We start from the raw sequence: 21,506 nt of genomic DNA on the forward strand, positions 1-21,506 counted from the left end.
AAAAACTACACTTATATATGCACCTGTGAATAAATAGGCAAGTTCACATGAGGTCTGAGACCTCCTCTATGACAAAATGCAAAGCATATGAAAGCAGTAGAATTGCAGCTGCAAGAAAACCTCAAGGAAAACCCTTTTGGTTTTGGTTGGCAGTTGGAGACCCTATACTATACAAGCCAACTTCATGCTAGTCAAGGACAGCGATTCCAGGGATCCCTCTGCAGTGAAGCTTTCGGTAATAGGGTATTTTTAGCAGCCTCAGACTGCCCACTCCCCATCCCCCTTGCTGGCTGTTGCTGAAATGGGTCAGGCCATTTCTATGTGGAAGGTACAATGCAGAGACACCCCACCTTACTCATGCTACATGGCTCAGTGCACTTAAGGCCACTTCACACCAGCAACTGGGCATTTCTACTATACCCTCAGACACTGATCCTGCCAACTCACAGCAGCTGGCCAGCTGCCCACTCAACCACACAAAGCACAACTCCTCAAGAAGAAGCTAAATGACACCTCCAAAATAAAAAAGCCCATTAAATATAAAACACCTTATATTCCTAAGCCCCTGTGATTTCCGTGATACAAAAACACTAATACAATCAAATAATCCAGTCATAAAAATGGAATTTACGGTTTGACATGCAATGTCACAATTTTTTGATGAATAAATGAAAAGTAGGGCTGTACACTTAATCAGATCATGATATGGACTAGTGTCTGGTTGCATCTGAAATCACATAATCGTCTACTATACAATAAGAAAAAACAGAGTTATATGTACAGATTCACAGTACAGTCAAAAAGTCTCCAGATGACCTAATATTTCCAGTGAGATTCTGAATTTTGCATCCAATGGACGCTTCATTATCCCGTGAGGCCACTGGAGAGGATTTGTAAATGGCAGTGAAGTAACGCAACTGATGCTGGTAGGTCACATGACAATGACATCATGAGGAATATAGTACGTTTGGATTTTAATTCATGCTACCATATTCATACTGTACAGAACTTATTTTTTAAAACAGTCGCTAGTTACTTAAATCAAAATAAGCACCTACTCAGAGAGTATTCAATTTCGGACGCAACCTCTGTGAATATTAAACCTCAAAAAGTCTATTTAAACATGCAAAATTAAACTACAGAAAAATGTTACCATTTCATAGGGCACTATCAGTGTTAAGATTTAATAAATTGACTTTTTAAAATAAATTCAATGGAATATACATCATTTTTGATTATCAAAAACTTAAACCATTAAAAGTGAATTTAGAAAAATTTTAACTAAAAAAAAAAAGTTTCATAGAGATTTCATAGGGCCCTAATTATTCCCTAATTATTTTCTTAGATGAGCACAGTGGGAAAAATATTACATTCAAACAGCTACATACTTAAAAGCTCAGTGCTTTTTGTTCTCACCAGGACCTAAAACAGCATATCTAAAGAAGAAATTTTCAAAAACAGGAACCTTTAAGTTGATTGTTATGGTTGCCATTCACAGCACACAAGCCAGCCATTTGCTCCGACCCCTGCCTCCATGTCTGATACTGCACAGTAAATCAGGGATGACTCGAACCATTAAAGTGATGGTATAATGGGCTCGATGGCTTCAGAATTTACATTTCGAGTCTTCAGATTTGAGGCTTCAGAATTTACATTTGCTTAACTCATTGAACGTCACTTGGTGAATGGATGTGTGCATAACTGACATGACTAAAGCTTCTGTTTCTGTCCAAACACAATCCATTTTACATTTAGATGCACACTTTTTTTTTAAAGACAGCACCTGTAAGCAGTAGTCACGCAGTACCACTTACACATTCCTTTGTGGGGAAATAGGATTTCACTAACTGTTTTTACAGAGCATCAAATGGATTGCATCAAAACAAATAATAAATCTGATTGCAAATCAAATTTTAATGAGAACAGAGCCTGAACAGCAATCCTTCATCTGCTTGAAAGTGGTAATTTACCCGTCATTAGAGGTTGGAGAAAATAACTGTGTACACTGTTCTTATTTACAATCCTCATTTAGATGGCAAACCGAGAAACCCCTAAGATGACTATTTTATCTCTGTCATCGATGTCTGATTAAGGCATAAAACATGATGCTTTAGAGTAATTAAATTGCAACATTATACAAATGTACTAAATAGCACAGCACTCTATATTTAGCTGTTTATAATAGCTTATGAGGGGTTGAATGTCACCTCAGATTAATGTGACACCAAAGCAGTGGCCTCTTACATAAACAATACTAGAAAGAGGGGCTAAGTTACCATCTTTCCATTCCAGTCAGCATGGAAAACATTCACATTTACTTAGGGCTGCACAATTAATCGAATTTCTAATCCCGATTACAATTATGGATGCCACAATTACTTAATCGTTCAAAGTGGCAATTTATCGTTTATCTTAAGGTTTTTTTTTTTTAGTATAATATTATAATACTATTCATATTTTTACTTTTTTATAGGCCTAATTTAAAGAAGAAACCAAACTGATGTATATTTGACATTTGAGGCTTAATACTATAGAAAAGCACTAAAAGTTTTTCAGTTAGAGTGTTTTCAACTTGTTTATTTTCATATAAAAATACGGCATGCAGTTGCATCAAACAATGGTATAAACATCATTCAATGTAAATTGTGATAATCGTAATTAATAGGGGTGCACGATATATACCGGCCGATGATTAATGCGCATCTCGTCAGTAAAGTCGGTTCTCTAATCAGCGGTAAATTCAAAATATTTAATAAAACCAATAGCAGCATCTAAAAGACGCAAAAATAACACTGGGTATAACACTTATATATTAAAATATAAGCATGACAAGACTAATTGTAATCGTCGTTTGAATGCAAGCTTCTTCCCACTGTGACCTAGTAACAATTCTACTATAATGCTCTAGAAACTGAATATTTTACTGCATATTAGTATCTTGGTCAAAAAAATGTTATTAAATCAACAACTAGGCCATTCCTATGCATATAACAGTCCAAAGGCCTCTGAAGCTCACTTAAGTCAAAGGTTAATTTATCTAATGTTGGGTAAATAATCAAAAAAAAAAAAAAAGAAAGAAAGAAAAAGAAAAAAGTAAACTCACATTTCCATCCTGCAATAAGAAAACACACATTAACAGAAACAGGCTGACGCGCAGCAATTGCAATGATGACAATTTTGTACTGTATTGCAACAAAAATGACAGTATTTAGGTTACTCCAAATTTGTCTTGGAGGATGTTTCTCAAGAACGGTTTTTACAATGACATCACATGTTCCTTACAAACAAATTTAAATCTCAATAAACCCCATGAGTATTGATCTACACCTGTCAAAGTTCAATGTACACCAAAAGCACTTTGTGAAGATCACTTACAAATACACCCTTACGAATTAAGTCAGAGAAATCTGAATATACCACTGTGGACTCAAGGTCAAATTCAGCACTGCTGTCATACAGCGAGGTATTATCAGGAGCTATAAAAGCTTGAGCAAAAGAAGCAGCAGGGCAGCGAATGATGTACGCCAAGGAGTAACAGACCTGACACGCTATTTAAACGCACACGAGGGTCTATCTAGAAATTGTAGGTGCCAAATTCAATTTCAACACATTAGGCAGACAGCAGACAAAATAAGTCAGCCGATTAGGTTGGGAGCATTGTGTTTTGCACATCTGCTCCTTCACATACGATCCTAGCAATTTGACGTGTCGCACAGCGCTTGTTGCAGTCCTCATGCCGAGTCACACATGACAGGAGGAATTAGGACTGTATACTACAACTGTTGACACGAACGCGCCAAGCTTAAAGAGACAGCTCAACAAAAATGAAAGAAAATCACTTACCCTAATGTTGTTACACACTTTACTTTCTTACGGAGTTCAGTCAGCCCTGCATTTTTTTCCATACAATGAAAGCGAATGGTGGTTGCTGATGTCACTCTGACTAAAATCTCTTAACAAGAAAGTCACGCGGGTTTTGAACAACATAGTGGTGAGTAAACGATGACCAGAGTGACATTTTAAGCTTTCTGAACGCTGTCTAAACGGTTGTTGTCAAATACACATCGAAATGCGATAAATGTAACGTTAACGGTCCAAAAGCAAGTTGACAGCTGAAGCGTCCTCACATTTGGCTTTAGCCTGCTAGCGGTCTCAACTCAAGTCATCCTGTCAAAAGGGAGGATAACGTTACTGGTTTAGTCTAGATTATGACATCAGATCAACATCTTGTTACCTCTCCCGAAACTGAAACGGTCTCCAACTTTCCGCCGCAATTCAAAACAGTAATTTTCGGGTAAAACCCTAAAAGCACTCGGCTAAAGTCACAAGTCATCGACCGTCAAACTGACAGAGACGGTCGCTTAGCTGAACAAGTTAACGTTAGCTCGTTTGGCCGCGTTTCGTAAGAGCGAACCGTCAAGAAACGCCAAAACGCAATGTAAAAGAATCAACTGTCGCTTCGTGTCAAAGAAAAATATAATAAGAGACAGTAATTTCACCAGAGTTAACGCTCTTATCGCAGGGACTCCAGGAACGACAGTCAACGGATCTGTAAACCGTCACAGCGCGAGCCTTTTATTTAGCGGCTTTCAAAAAAAATGACGGCGTTTAAAATAGCATTGAGGTCACGCTGTTTAGGATAACGTGTCAAAAAACACACACAAAATATTTAAGCTCATTTTTTATATACTGTAAAGGATGTTAAAGATCCAACGCACATGTTATTTCTTTATAATTATTTTATAATAAAACCGTGTTATTTTATTAGTAGTATTTCTTGAACATACGCCGTGTCGCGTGATCGTATATGTAGAAACGCGACGCGCGCGCGGTCGAACACATTTCACAAGCTTCATACGCAAAAAGCAACTTTCCAGTGTGCACTACACATCATCCCTGCGTCTCATCTCAACATGGTGCGATACATAAAAACCGCATTGATTTTCCACACCCCCCCTCCCCGTGCAGTGACAATAGGCAGGTGCGGGTTAAAAATGCACAGCAGCCTGGTTACCTTCTTGCTCCTTTCTCTGCCTGCTACCAACTAGCAGGAGTTGCCTAGCCAATTTGGCTAGCTGATAATAACGCAAGCTAACGGACAGCGCGGTGGATGTAGACATTCAGCGGAGAGAATGCAAAATAAAACGGTGCACTTGAAACGCGCCAGTGACACAAACATGCATGCGAGAAATGGTGAAATTACCTTCACAATGCTCTCCGAACGGTGCCTCAGAGATCCCCCTCACTCTCTCGGTCTCCCTCGGACTCACTCTGCTGTCTATCTAGCTCCTCCAATCTGCAGAGAAATCCCTCCCACAGCCGCGCGTCGCTTGAGACACGTGACGCGCGTCAGGAGGACGGCCGCGGACATACAGGAGGATCCTCATTGGCTGAGACCAGATGTCAATCACGCTAGGCGCACCCTCTGCCCAGCGTTCGCTTGCATTAACATAATTTATAAAGACGTTCCTGAGAGCGCTTAGGTGCAAAATAACTTGTTCCGCGTCGTGGTTTATTTTAACTTAAGAAACGACACGCTTTAGCACGAGCCGGCGCTGTAAGCCCCGCCCACAGTCACGGACGAGTCTTCCCCGGCGGCTAATTAAACCTGACGTCATTTTTTCCATGACGTTGCCCGTTCTCTCCTCGATTGTGATGTGTTTGATTCGCAGTGTGTAGAAACTCCTTACTACCGCTGCTCTGAACCGGATTGATGCTTTCTGCAGCCTGGATCCTCGCTTTCCCAAGAATATGAATTAAACATTTGTCATTTAGTTAATATATAGCACTGTTGGTTATTTGAATCAGAGGTTGAGGTTATCAAATAAATAACCAGAGAGATTGTGCAAAACATTGTACAGTCCTCTGTTCTTTCTTTTCTCTTAATGGAGTGAACTTGCATCACCAGCATTTCTCTCTCTGTGTTTTCATCAAACTCATGTCCACTGAAGCACTTCGCTTAGCAGCCAGTCTGGCATCTTCCTTTAAAAACTGCAGTACAAGCCCGGAGCATTTCTGTTTGAGAAACGTTATACCAAGTCCTCATGTCAGGGACTACATATACCAGTGGCGACTGAAAATCCTTGGTTAGGTTAAACAAAAACTGAAATAAAATATAAAAAATGACTTACCTTTTAAAGAGATGATGCACCGAAATTTCTTACATTACTGTGGTATCTATCATTTTGCATGCAGATACCACAGCTTCCTTTAATCGTGATATATAGATCATGGCGTATCCTGTTTCTGAGGTGGATTGCTGCAAGACTTGCAGTGTAACAGTCTGGTCTAATCTATTACAAATGTACAGAAATAGTACTGATTATAAGATACTTAATTTTCTAATTCGACAACAGTACAGGTGAATGATCTGTCAATTAAATGTGAAAGGATTCAGGTTATAGATAAGAAAACATACAGTACAATTACCGGCTACATTCTTCAAGCATGTTAAGTTACTGGAAATTACATTGAAACCAATTTTTCAGAAAGGCACACCTGACATCTAAAATCTGCTGAGAAATCCCCTAAGTGCTGTTTGTGGTTTCTTTCTTCACAGCTTCATTTTTGTCATGGTAACCACTGTTGTCATTTGTTGACGATGGAACACTTGAAAGATGATACTAAAAGTGGAACTATGTTGTGAGTTTCCCCATCAAAGTCTCAGAAGATGCCGCATCATAATCTTCATTCTGTTCATTCTTTTGATACTATTCCACTGACATGTACATGCATTCATTTGGGGCTTTATTCAAAGTGACTGTATATGTGACTGTGTGTGTGTGTGTGTGTGTGTGTGTGTGTGTATGTATATATATATATATATATATATATATATATATATATATATATATATATACACATACATATATATATATATATATACACACACACACACACACACACACATACATACATAAACATATAAACACATACACATTTAAATGTAATCCATTAAATCCCAACAATGATTATATTATTATATTTTAGCATTAGAAAGAGCTCTTACACATACTGGTGTGGATTAACCATTACAGAAACATAAAAAAATTATATTTTGGTAATCACCAATACTGTTGCACAAATCTGACACTGGGTGGTGGTCTAGTAAATTTGTTAAGCACAGTACACACATACACACACACTATGAAATAATAAAAACTATTTCAATTAAATGTAGTATAAAACGTCGCTTAGTATGCAGATGGTAGAGTGATATGATTCAGGTATTCAAGTGACTGCTGTGTCTTCAAGGTTTTCTGGTTTTAAGGAATTCTGCTGATTAGGCAGAAGATCATTCCACTGTGATGAGGTTCATGCTCTCACCTTTGTGTTTGACCCTTTATAGACTCACCACCCAGTAGCTATAATTTTCTGGGAACCCAAAGACCAAGACAGCTCCTGGTTTTACAATCACACAAGGACCTCTGCTCAACCTGCTGGGGGAAAAACAGACACAGTTGATGATAAACAGGCAGCAGTAGTGCTAGGTGCTATTGACAAGATCTTTTCACTCAGTGGGTTTTATCATTAACAAGAAGGACATCACTACACAAGTGATATACAGCAAAACTTTGACTTTTTAAGACCATGTAATTTTAACTTGCATTAAGCAAGGCTCAAAGGTTTGCTAATGTTCAATCAGATAGTGTGGTGTGGGGAGGGGAGGTGTTAGTGAGTGCATTGATTGCTCAGCTTTAGTGCAAGCAGCTTGTAAATGTGGAGCATGTGATGCATATGTTTGCTGTAGGAATCTCTGGCATATTAGGCCGGAACGCTTTAGTTTGCACCATATTTTCGTCTAAAAGTAACATATAGCCCTTGCTAAGCCAAAAGAGGCTGACAAACAAGTTTCCTTTCAGGCTTCCAAAGCCTCTGAAGTGGAGAGGACATGAATCCTATATTTATTTGTTCCAGTTTCCACTTCTGAGATTTTTATTTGGAGCCTCTCCCATTGGCAGCACAAAGTGATGCCTGGCCCTCGAGCAGATGTCCCAGCAGAGCACGGATGTGCAAGTGCAGCCACCTTGTTTTACCCCTTAAACATATTATCTTATACACAAATACATACAGTATGTTCGACCATTCACTAAAGTTTAGGATTTCAAGGTATGATTAAAAATTTTAAATGCACATTGGACTGTAGACATAGAACCACAAGAATATGCACAGTAAATTTACATTATTAATTATATTAATATTAATACAAACATATAATTCTATATTCTATATATGCCTGCATAAATTAACATACAATTATACAATTAATTATAAAGTTAAGTATTATATAATTATTTAAAGATGCAATATAATTATTTTATTTTAAATAATTTATTATACAAACATATGCAATTATACACAAATATAAAAAAATACACAATAATTATTAAAAATATTTAGAAATAAGTAATAGTTATTTATTAAATTTTAAATAATTACATATATATACATACACATACACTCAATTAATAATACACAATATATATTAAGTGTATTATATATATATATATATATATAATTTAAAAACAGATAGATAGATAGATAGATAGATAGATAGATAGATAGTTTATATAATTATATGTTGATCTATCTATCTATCACATAAATACTAATGTATGACCTTGCTGGACAGTCGGCCATACAAACTGTGATGTCAGAAGAGGGAAGTTGGTGGCGGCCTTGCCTTCTTATCAAGATCTGAGATAAGAATGTTTGCTTAAAAGGGGGTTCAGAGTGAACAACAAAGCATTCTTGGGTCTAAAATACTTCTTTGTTCTCAGGACAGGCAATGAAGCTGTCATACGGTTTCACCGTGTCACTGCTGAAACTCTGCAAAAGATGACAAAAGAGCTGTCATGGAATGTCAGCTGACTCAAATCAATGTGGAAGGACAGTGGAAACTGTTCATTAACAGACTTACACAAGAGGGTCCAGTACCCTATCAGTCAGGACACACGCTATTATTACTTCCTCTGTTCACCAATCTCGCTTCTCCAGCAATCTGGCTCTTACTACAGCTTTTTCCACAATGTCAGCGCAGAACTTCCTTCATTCTGATGGGACACAAAAAAGACAGAGAAAGCAGAGAGAAAAGACAGAAGTCAGATTATATTTAGCAATATAATAATATACATAAACTACAGTGACCTCAAAAGGTTTGTGGATGCTTAGGCCAAACTTGAAATAAATACATTTTGTCGAGAAGATAATAAAATATCAAACAAAATGACATATACAAATAAACAACATAAGGGCTTCTCTCTCATAATGTCACGTGCTAATACTTCCATGTCTCAATCACTTCCATGTCTCAATCACATGTTCACACTTCATTTGAAGGAAACTTTGTGAACTAAATATCACATTGAGACTCAATGTGATATTTAGTTCACAAAGTTTCCTTCAAATGAAGTGTGAACATGTTCCACTGATGTTTGTTAATGAAAAGTTATGTTACAGTTTAAGCTCAGTAAGATTTCCACGGCAAGGAAACATTAAACTGGTTATTAAAAGGGACAGTAAAGACACTGATGTTACAAAATATTTCAAGCATATTAGAATGAATTCTGAAGGATCATGTGACACTGAACACTGGAGTAATGGCTGCTGAAAATTCTGCTTTGGCAACACAGGAATAAATGTAAAATATATTAAAAAGAAAGCCGTTATTTTAATAATATTTCACAATATTGCTGTTTTTACTGTATCTTTGATGAAATATATGCAGCCTCGGTAGAGTAAAACAAGCATATTAAAAAGTATATATACTGCTTTAGTGTTATTAAAATCATTTAATCATTCATATTTGCTTGACAAGAATGCTTATGCTATATAAGCATATCTTCTTGATAATAAATGCCACACTGTTTGATAATTTATCTAATACAATGAAATTCATAAGTGTCCCAACACTTTCTGGGGCCGCTGTATAATAAAATACCAGAAGACATATAACTAAAAGCAATGTTTAATGGCAAGACACGTTATTACAATTTCAAAGAATGTAAATCCTATAAATATGGGGTTCCCACTATCAGACGCTGCTACTGCTGCAGAATGCGAACCAGGCATGGTTTTCTATTGGGGCAGGTTGTTTGGGGTTAGAGAAACTTAATGAGAAACATTCATTATACCAAACATGTCATCAGACAGCTGTAATTACAATAATTGTGTCTTCTCAGAAATACTACATGGGGGTGAATATGGGGTTTGTGTGGTGTAAGACTCCTTAATTAAGTCAACAATAAACTCCCCTCACTGACAGAGCGACAGTGCTGGCTTATTTTCCATGAGAGGGTGGAAATAATGTACGCTCAAAGTCCCGCAAAGCACACATAATGCAGTCTGATGATGCGTTAATGAGTATAACGGCATCCAGGGTGGGGTTATGGATATGTTAAAGTATAACATTTAAAAATAAGACCGCAAGAAAGATGTTAGTCCACTTTCAGCAGGGGTATGTTTGTGTTTCCAGTGGAATTTACAGCAGGAGCTCAGAGGTGAATGGCCCAGTGGAGAAAGACTGCAGCTGTACAGTGTGTGTGTGTGTGTGTGTGTGTGTGTGTGAGAGAGAGAGAGGGTAGGGGCGGGTGGGGGTCAAAAACACAAACAACGCTCTTAGTCAGCACCGGACCGGCAGCCGGGCCAGGGGGCCAAGTTTCCAATTGCAAACAATAATTCACCTCAAGTGCCCAGTGCGTATGTGTATATGAGTGAGAGGACATCCCTCACTCCGAGGCCTACAGAAGTGCACCAACATCCTCTGATTCCAAACCAAACCATTTCCATGTAAAGATTTGACATATTTACACTCAATGTTTGAGTGTGTTTGTGTATATTGTGTGTAATGGAAGCAGAAGGCCTCTTCAAGAAGGTCAAATGAACCACCATGGACACTTAGAGTGAGGGTGGAATATTCCGGGTTCAATACAAGTTAAGCTCAGTCGAAAGAATGTCTGGCTCAAAAAATAATTTTGACTCATCCCACGTTTTCATTAAAAAGAGACAAAGTTACAGCAAGGCACTTAAAACAAGTAAACAAGGTTTTTTATTTTTATTTTTTGGAGAATATAAGTTTAGAAAGAAAAGTTTAGTAACTTTTTTACACTAACATGTATATAACGATACACATTAATACGATTTTAGTGTAAAAAAAAAAAAATCTAATTAGGTTTGTATTCCATTTGATATTTTTTTGGACTGGTCCCATTCACTTTCATTGTAAGTGCATTGCTGTAACCCAAATTTTGCTTTCTTGTAGAGAAAGTGTCAAATTATAATTTTTTTTGTCATACTATTACAACATATGACAGTGTCTGTATTACCAAATTGCTTGAAACAGATGTACTTGTGTCATTTTCACCTTTTTTTATTTTTCTCACTCGTGTTAATAAACTCACAAAAATGAAGCAAACCCTTGACTGACCTGAACTGGTTAAGCTGGTTATGGATTGTTGTGAATCGGAACAGCTCTTATGGGAACTAGGCGCCCTTTCATCTCACTCTATTCCTTTTCCCATGGACTATATACCTGATGTGAGCCATAAGGGAGAAGAGAGGAAGAGGAAGCGGGGGAAAAATACAGTTGGCCTTCACATCCTAAAGTCCAGTAACACAAACACATGCCCCCTCATCTGTAACAGGTAACGGTCCTGACCTAAGAGCATTATATTGGGGGGGGGGGTTGAGGCACCCCAGTGTTGAGGCACCCATATGCTTCACACGCACCCAGGCTGTACGATGCCTACAGCAGCATCTGTGCTGTGCTGAATTAATGAGTGAGTGTGTGGTTAACCCATAAACAGAGCAGGGAGAAAGTGGAAAATGAAGTGAAAATGGTACAGCACTGAAACTAGACCACAACCATTTTAAGAGCTGACATTTTCCTACCTCTGACCACTGGAACAGGAGAAGTGACTACTAGTGCAGCCAAACGATGGCCTATACATTAAAAAGAGATTCATTCCTCAGAAATTCAGATTTGAATCTTGGTAGCGTGAAACCAAAGGCATATTGTTGTAGCTTCTTTCCTCTTGATGCTTAACGGTTGTGATCTCATGGGCCAGTCACATCTCAGAATGAATCAAAGGAAGGATCAATGATTCTACTACAAAGGAGAGAATACAGTCAACAGTAGCTTGAATTATTCCCTCTCTGAATTTACACCATAATCATGCCAACCCTCAGCACTCTACTGTGCCATTATAATATCTTGTGATGAAAATAAAAACAGTGTAGACCCACATCAGACAAAGAAACTTACTCAGTAGGCTTGCAATCAAACCATGTAGTATACATCTATGTGGAGCATGATTTTAGACCAATGAGATCTCACGGTGGGCGGAGCTACCCAGACTCTGTGGGTATAAATAAACCTACTGACTAAAAGCAGTTTATCAAAAGGTACTTTCATGTTAGCCCATATATACACACACACACACACATACACACACACACACATATTTTATTTTTTTCCCTTACATTTAGACTGCAATCATGGCCAATCTTAGGTGTGTAACATGTTTAATTTTTTCCCCCCACTATAAATGAACTTTTTGCTGGCTTTCCTTTGCTATTCTATTTCTGCTTTTGTTTCCTTGTATCAGTTACTTCATTTACATACACTTTACATACTTTTGAACTCGGTTTTATTTGTATACAGCATTCCATTGCAGTAAGTGCAGAGCGTGGATGACTGTTTTCATCCTCAGAATGGGGTTCTATATTTAATAATTGTAGCATTTTAGCAGTGTCCTGTTATTGTTGGAAGCCATCATATCTTTTGGCACAGAAAATTGGACTGGGAGGTTCTGCTGTAAATGCCCTTTTGTTTTGCATGGCCAGCATGTGGGGAATGAGAAATCACTGTCCTTTACATGGCATCTTGAGTAATACATTGCAAAAAAAAAAAAAAAAAAGTTAAAGTCATAAAGTTACTAAACCTAATGGTCTCTTTTTGATTCAACTTTTTAAAATAAAACATTGTAAGTGGTAGAAAACGGCATAATTTATAGAATTATAAATAATAAAAAAACAAATATTGCCATAGGGGTTCTTAATAAGGGTTTTTATAATGTAAAAATATATACAGAAGTTAATTAATCTGAAAATACTTCAACAATACTTCCACTATATTCCCCTATGTATCCAGATGTTTCACAAGCCTTACACAAGAAGGTGTAAAAGCATTGAGACAAAAAATATCACATCCCTATTTGGAAAGTCACTGCAAAACCCTAAACCAGCGAACGTAGGGAAAAGATATTCAGTTTAACATCAGAATGAAAAGATCCTATGGTTCAGTTTCATTAATATCCACTAATCAACACAAGTTTTAAATAAACCAGCCTTTTTGGACAGCAAATATCTGAGACTTCATTTCCGCATTTCCTTTTATGTCTAAATAGTCACAAAACACTAAGAGTCAAGCTTATTTTGGTTGCTGTGCAAATGAAAAGTCATGTTAAAAAAGAAGTCTTTAGACTAAAGATTTGTTATTCAGGTCATAAAATCCAGTAGCAGCGTCTATGTACTGTACATGATGAAGAAAAACTGTGCTCCACTGCACCAACTGACACATTCTTCCATCACTAACCCCCAGAAGTTGTAATGTTGCCACTTGGTCATGGCGATGGTGAGTGTAAACGGCGCAGGCTGTGTGATGCAGGCCAGCTGGAATCCAACGGTCGTTCCTGTCAAACTTTGTGGAAAGACGGCAAAAACTACACTCCCCAGAGCTTTCCCTGAAGAAACGGCTTGAAGAAAGGGCTAAATAAGGGCAGAAATCTTGACAAATGTTTGGAAGGAAGGCGAGTGCTGCTAATCATCTGGAGCATTTGATGGCTGTGTTCTTTCTGTGTTTGTTGTAAAGACGACAAACCTGTTCTTTCTCCACACAGTGCTGTCACACCTGAGTTAACAGCACACAAGAGACGAGATACTGAGAACACATAAGAGCAATGGTGGCACTGGGCACTTTATCAAAAAAGGCTCATGCACAATCAGTTCTACAGCACACAAAGATGAATCTGCGGTAAAGACCACATGACATATTAAATAGGCATCAAATGTGGGAAATATGGGAAATACCACAGTATATTCTGTTTAATGCCAAATATATACCTATTCGGATGTATGTTATTGAGGTATTCTTCCATGCAGTGGCCATTTGTTGCCATGGCAAGTAATCCACTCAAAACATTTCTTTCAGGGGACATTCACACCTTTGTGCCACTGTACCCTTCCCTCCCCTTCAAATGGATTGGTTGCTGTGAAACTAAACCCACCCCCAAATCAGACAGCTATTGGCCCACTGAGCACACAGACTTTCCTCAAAAATAATTTCATTGGTAAACTTAAAATTTATCCTATGCAAAAGACTTATAGCAAAGTGATTTGATTGGTTACATTTAAAACATATCCCAGCCAAAACCCTTGCAGGTGAGTTATTTGATTGGTAGACCCCCACCCACCCAAATTAATTTAACTGTTTATCTTTATTTGGGGAAATAATTAATAGACTCTAAAACATAAAAACAGTTAGAAAACAAGACATTTTAAAATACAATATATATGTTAAGTTGAAGATGAAGTTGAAGAACAAATGCAGTAAATGACACATGAAATAATGTGTCCCAGCAGACTCCAGTCCTCACTGTAGATCGTGCATCCATCCACATCAACATGTTCCTCATCTTACATTGAGCGCCACCATTTCTGTCCTCCACAATGCTCTTTCTCTGTTTGTCTCTGTTAACCTCACCTTCAGCATCTGCAAAATAAGAGTTATGTAACCTATTATACCAGTTATAAACTTACTGATGTCACTCTTTGCTTTTTTTTGCCTGTGTTTCAGCTGGGCCTTTCCGGGATGAAACTATGAATACTTCCTCATAGCCTAATTATAAATCTTGCAAAATACATAAGACATAAAACATGGTTAATAGTCACAGAAAATATTTAACTGGATAGTAATTAATTATAGATAGATGGTAAAACAGCTTAAAAATGGATATTAAATGATTGTACTAACCTTACTTATAATCTCAAGAAGATGAGTTGACCCAGTCTCGTGTGTAGGGCACTGTGAAAAAAAGGAACAATTATCTGAGAGATTATAGTGCAGTTAAAATCATATGACGTTAAATATAGTAGTGACATTAAATATATTAATATTACACAATCTAGATCTTTAATCTTACCTGGTTAGTGCATTATGTTGAAGTGGTTCTCCATGGCAACTGACCAAATGTTTTCTGATATTGTTTTGAATGACCCACTGACCATATCAGTGTCTGCATGGCAACATAACATGTGGGGGAATGTCAATAATGTCACACCTAGCCACATCACTAAAATGAGTTATGGAGATTCCTAGTACACAATTATGATAGTACCCTAAATAAACTACAACAAGCACTAAGGGCAAAAGATAATTTTGGAATATCATAGATTTTTATATATGTCCGCATATGCCAAATATGTACTGTTCTGTGTAAATTGGCTCATTTATTTTTCACATACATCCAGCAAACCTGAAATTACATGGCAGTTTACCAAATATTACCAGATTAATTGGCAGTTGGACAGATATTACCATATTTGACCCTTTTTATGCAGTAAAAGTTAAAAAAACATCTGAAGGTAAAAATGTCTTGATAAATTTTATTACAAACATATAAACTTTCACTTCACAAGATGTTAATTGATGGAGTCATGTGGATTACTTGTGGATTACTGTGATGTTTTTATCAGCTGCTTGACTTCTCATTCTGACGGCACCCATTCACTGCAGAGGATCCATTGTGAGCAAGTGATGTAATACTACATGAGTAAATTTTCATTTTTGGGTAAACTATTCCTTTAAAGTAAACATAATTGTGCTTATTTGTTGCTAGCACCAGGTTTACTGGTTCAACTAAAGGAATATTCAACATTAAATAAATGGAAAGGGATAGTTCACCCAAAAATGCAAATTATGTAATCATTTGCTAAATGTCAAAATTCATTTTTGGGTGAACTTTAAATTGAATGTCTTTCTAAATTTGTGGATCATATGTGGAACACAAATATATTGTGAAGATTATTTCTACTGTTTTTGTTACAATGGAATTCAGTGGGGTCCAAAACAGTCCTGAACCCCAGTGACTTTCATTTAATGGACGGAGGGAAAAAACCCTGTGAACTGTCCCTTTGAGTGTGCATTTATTGTACAGTTAATCATGCAGCAATGCATTACGCTGTGTAAAATGGACAAACATTTTCTCATAAAGAGTAAGGAATTCATTATGCACATTCCCAATGACATTTGAGAGTAGACTAAACATCCACACTAAATTACCAATGTCCACCCACATGGAAATTTCATTAAATCGAGCTGTCGTGGTGATCTTCAATTGTGATGTAGAGTGCGGCTGTATGCATCTCTATGTGGGTCAGAGATCTGTGAGGCAGGGCTGACGGTGGCTTCAGCAGCCGTCTGCATTGTACCTGGTCATTCATTATAAAACAGTCAACAAATAATGAATGAGAATGGTGAGTAACCTGAGGATGAAGCGGGATAGAAAAACTCCACGACCTCATCTCCTCTCAACTTCAAAAAACATAAAAGATAGTACAAAAAAATGAACGTAAGGTTCAAGCGGCTAAAAACAGGAAATGGAGGCAGCTATAATTCATAAAGAGAAGGAAATGACCACCCTAGTTTAGAAAAAGATATTTGTATCATCTTTCCGGGCCCTGGCAAGGAAGAGGAACAGACTCTTGAGTGGCCTTGATGTGTGTGCATGGTTTCTCTGCAAACTTACTAGTGCAAGACCACATCTCTGTATTTCAAGGACCACTCTTAATTTGTGCCGGTAGCCAGATACTCGGCCTAACGTTGATAACACAGCAAGGAGTGTTGTACATCTGTCTAGAGAGCAAGAGATGTTTACTTTTACATGGAAAGAAATGAGTGTCCCGGGAGTTCCATTTAAACAATGGAAAAACACTTACTGTAAGTGTTTCTGCTGAATTTCATCTTCAGAGACATGGGTGTTTGGAATGCTGTGGACCCACGCGGCAGGACCCTCACAGCCCAGCGGGTACAGCTGTAATTAAAACCTTCACACCTCCAAAAACACCCATTCATTTCAGGCAGCACGTCCTGAGTACAGTTGGGGCGAGGAGGTCGCAGATTGTTCGAGTCAGTAGTGTGGGAACAAAATAAATGATCCATCATTGATGCAGTGAGATCCAAGCAGTCGAGTAAATGACTATGTCAGAAATCAATTTTAGAAGACGGATTAACAAATGTATTAAATGAAAATTATTAATGCAATAAAAGATTAAAGTAAATATGAAAATTATAATAGGAAGTAAGTTGAAACAAAATTAAGATCTATCTTATTCAGTGATTTATATTAGAGTGCAGAGTATTCACAAATTAAATATATAAGGGGTGAAGCAGAGTATACCAGAAGAAAAGCTCACAAAAGATATAAGTAGAATGCAAGGGGAGGTCAAAAGCAAAAGAACAAGAAGAAATAAGAAGAAGAAGGTAAGAGTAGAAAAAAGTAAGAATCAGAGGAGGCAGAAGGAATATATATACATATACATATATATATATATATATATATATACATATATACATATATATATATATATATATACATATATATATATCTATTATATATATATATATATATATACATATATATATACATATAGATATACATATATATATATATATATATATATATATATACATATCTATATATAGATATATATATATATATATATATATATATATATATATATAATATATATATATATATATATATATATACATATATATATATATATATATATATATATATATATATATATATATACATATACATATATATATAATATATATATAATATATATATACATATACATATAAGGTATACATATACATATATATATATATCATATATATATATATATATATATATATATATATATATATATATATATATATACATATATATGCAGGAAACTTACATCCCCCCAAACTAGAGTTTATCCATTATGTCATATGTTGTTGTATTGACTAAGGTTCAGATAAGGCTAGGTCATCGTAACCAGTCAAATGTTGCGGATAAAAATAGATGTGTGGTTAGTTATGGTTTCGACACCGCTACAACAATTATAGCAAAATAAGCACCTTCAAATATCATATCTAACATATTACAAAAAACACAGTTTCTGTCCAATATCTAACAAAACACCAGAAAAGATTATATATCTTTCATATAACATATAAAATGTGCATAACATAAATTTTGGAGAATACCACAAATACTACATTAGAACATAAATCAAACAAAAATAATAGAAAAATAAATGAGTAACAGTAATGAGTAAATGCTTGAATATGAATATATGATGAGGATTATTATAATAAGCATAAATCAATAAATTAATACATGGATATAAAAATCAAGGAAAATATAACACTGATTATTTGGATATACCAACCATCTATCTTGGTATAGGTGATGATGTTAAGTATTGGCATTTGGAAATATGGCTCCTGCAAACGTCCTTTGGATGGATAGAAACTGGCCAGATGGCAGAGACAGAATCAGTTCAGTCTCAGAGGAGTAAAGTGTCAGATAAAATGTGCAAAAATTGTACCTTTAGGGCTACCCTCAAACATAACACTTTCATATTATATAATCTGTAACTTAAAGTCACTGTTATGGAAACTACTTTGAAAGTGTAACTTACTGAGCTACAAGCTAATCATAATCTGAAGAAGTATTTACCTAAACTACATTGAAACAATGTGTTATAATTTATTTTTTAATCAAAGACATAAGAAAGGACAAGGACAGGTTTTGAATGAACTATCTCAGATAGGGGAACAGTATCAAACTTCAATAATAAATACAACAAAACACCATCATTTGCATAATTGAGTTAAAAACCTAATATATTGCACAAGAACTTCAACTTGTGAATCATGTTTGTTTAAACCAGTGTTTCCCAATCCTGGTCCTGGAAAACCCCCAACACTGCACATTTTACATGTCTCCCTATTCAAATACACCTGATTCAACTCATCAGCTCATTAGTGAAGACTCCAAGAGCTCAAATGTGTTTGTCAGATAAAAGAGACACCAAAAAAGTGGAGTGTTGGGGGTTCTCCAGGACCAGGATTGGGAAACACTGGTTTAAATGAAAGATTAGAACTAGAATCAATCAGACTTTCCACTTGGTCCACTTGGGATAAAGCGATTCATTAGAATGATTCAGACTTTCCAACACTACATAGAGTATAAGAGGGAGGACCATTTAGGATGAACCGATTCACTACAACGAATCAGACTTTCCGATGCTACATACAGTATGAGAGAAAGGTGCATTTAGGATGAACTGATTCACTAGAATGAAACAGACTTTCAAGCACTAAATATAATGGAAAAGGGGTGTTCTGAATAAACATTCACAGAAAAGATTCAGACTTCCCAAAACTGCATATGAGAGAGAAAGCCATCGAGGTTTAACCAATTCACTAGAATGAATCAGATTTTCCAACACCAAATATGAAAGAAAAGAACGGTTTAGAATGAACTGATTCACTTGAATGATTCAGACTTTTGAAAGGGAAAATTCATTAAGGATGAACCAATTAACTAGAATGAATCTGACTTTTTTTTTTTTTAAACTACATACAGTATAAGAGGGAAGACTATTAAGGATGAAGTAATTCACTATGGCTACATACAAAACAAAGGACCATTTAGGATGAACCGATTCACTAAAATGAATCATACTTTCAAACACTCCATACGACACAAGAGGAAAGACCATCTAGGATGAACCAATTCACTAAAAGGAATTAGCTTACAACGGCACATATTAAAAGAAAGAACCATTTAGAATGAACTGATTCACTAGAATGAATCAGACTTTCAAGGACTACATATAAGGGAAAAAAAAGCACAGTTTAGGAGAGTGCCTTTGATTTTTTTCCTTCAGCTCTGACATTAAGAACTGAGATACAGCATTTGGTTGTTACTCTACAAGCTGGTAAAGTAGCCTGTTACAGAAAAAGTTCAGTTAGTTTATTGCTCCTCAGTTTTGTCCCGACAGTGTTCCCTGCATGACAGGAAGTGTGTATGTGGGGGCGTGTTTGCGCAAAGCAGTTTGGACACTTCGGTGACACATGCAGGAGTTAATGCATAATGAAAAACAAAAGAATGAATAAATGAACAATACAGGATGGGAAAAGCTTTCAAGGCTTCTGATGTCCAACTTCAAACACAGTCGCACAGTGGATCAGCTGGGAGAGGAGAGAGACGAAGATGGAGGGGAGAGATTAAGAGAAAGGTCAGAGGAGGATGCATCCTGTCTGCTCAACTCAGTGGCATGTCTGTGCAGTGGGGTGGCTGTGCTTTATGTGTCTTTCCTCTTTATTGTACCCTATAGTAACCGGTCCCTCAATAGAGTGTCATAGACGCAACATTCTGACTTGATGTTCTTGAAATGACAAGTACTGCAATAATGGCCCTCGCTTGGGGTCCCGCAGTGAATGTGTTCCAATCTGTACTTCCCCTGTGGCAAAACTCGGTCACAAAATGCAATCAAGACTTGCATACACTGATGAGTTAACTGTGTAACCCTGGGGAAATTGATACTGGAGATCCATTTAGTGTTAAGAGATTGCCCACCCCTGCCCCATCCATCAAACCTCAACTCAGGGAATAAGGCTCCTTTTTATCTTCCAAATTTAATTCCAAAACAAAATTTCTCAGCTGTCATGCTAAAATGAGACGTTGCAGTCACCTCATGTGTCACATGACCCTTTCCTGTGCGTCTCCACCCGATGAATCATAGCTGTGCAACAGGGCTGAACACTGAGGGACAGATCACTAATGAACGACAATAATTAATCTCTTAATATTACCCATGATTCACCTGGCCGGCAAACACATCCCAAATCAAACTGTTTGGTTATGAGCAAGGTCTCAATGGTTGCAAATATGACCCATGACAGCGATTGTTGAGAGGTGACGCTCTGGCAGGCCCATGCCCTTGAACTTAATGGCTTTAAATGAAACTCCAGTTGCATTCTGGAATACTGGTGCAGCGGAAATGGACATGGAGGGGCTAATGGAGCATCAAGACTGTTGAAGACGATAAAGATAGGACTACAGTTCCCAAAACTGTAGCTCCTGTAGCTTAACTGGTTGCTAGACACAAAAAGGTTTGCGCTATTCAGGGTTATTTTAGTATCACTGAAATATTATTATAGTTTTTATTAATATTTAGAATTCGTTTTTATTTTTATATTTTCTGTTTTTTTTGTTTTTTCTCTGTTTTCCCTAAACACAATTTTATTTTTAGTAATTTTTAACATTATTACATTTTTTTTCTCTGTTTTCCCTAAACACATTTTTTTAATTTCTATATAGTTTTCATTAATTTTATTTCAGTTGTAGTTTAGTAAATAAAAATATACTGAAAATGAGAAA

At 36.6% G+C, this 21,506-nt stretch overlaps 1 protein-coding gene and 1 long non-coding RNA gene across 5 annotated transcripts in view; both read right to left on the reverse strand.

The window, feature by feature from the left end:
* The window catches only part of LOC109093748 (plasma membrane calcium-transporting ATPase 1-like), a 30,563-nt gene extending 25,179 nt beyond the window's left edge, over positions 1–5,384 (reverse strand). Inside the window, exon 1 of one of the 4 annotated variants that reach the window (XM_042740279.1) lies at positions 5,204–5,380. The gene's annotated coding sequence lies outside the window, so the exon portion shown is untranslated. Of the gene's footprint in view, positions 1–3,843; positions 4,422–5,203 lie in introns of those variants that run through there. The other 3 variants (XM_042740288.1, XM_042740284.1, XM_042740292.1) reach the window with 3 other exon arrangements.
* A 3,238-nt stretch (positions 5,385–8,622) lies between these two features.
* Positions 8,623–21,506, reverse strand: part of LOC122139933 — a 95,096-nt gene continuing 82,212 nt past the window's right edge. The window contains exons 3-4 of the long non-coding RNA XR_006156660.1: positions 8,921–9,053; positions 8,623–8,829 (exon numbers count right to left, since the gene is read on the reverse strand). This is a non-coding gene — a long non-coding RNA (uncharacterized LOC122139933). The remainder of the gene's footprint in view (positions 8,830–8,920; positions 9,054–21,506) is intronic.

The sequence above is a fragment of the Cyprinus carpio genome, chromosome A4 (genome assembly GCF_018340385.1).
Source record: "Cyprinus carpio isolate SPL01 chromosome A4, ASM1834038v1, whole genome shotgun sequence".
Classification (NCBI taxonomy): domain Eukaryota; kingdom Metazoa; phylum Chordata; class Actinopteri; order Cypriniformes; family Cyprinidae; genus Cyprinus; species Cyprinus carpio.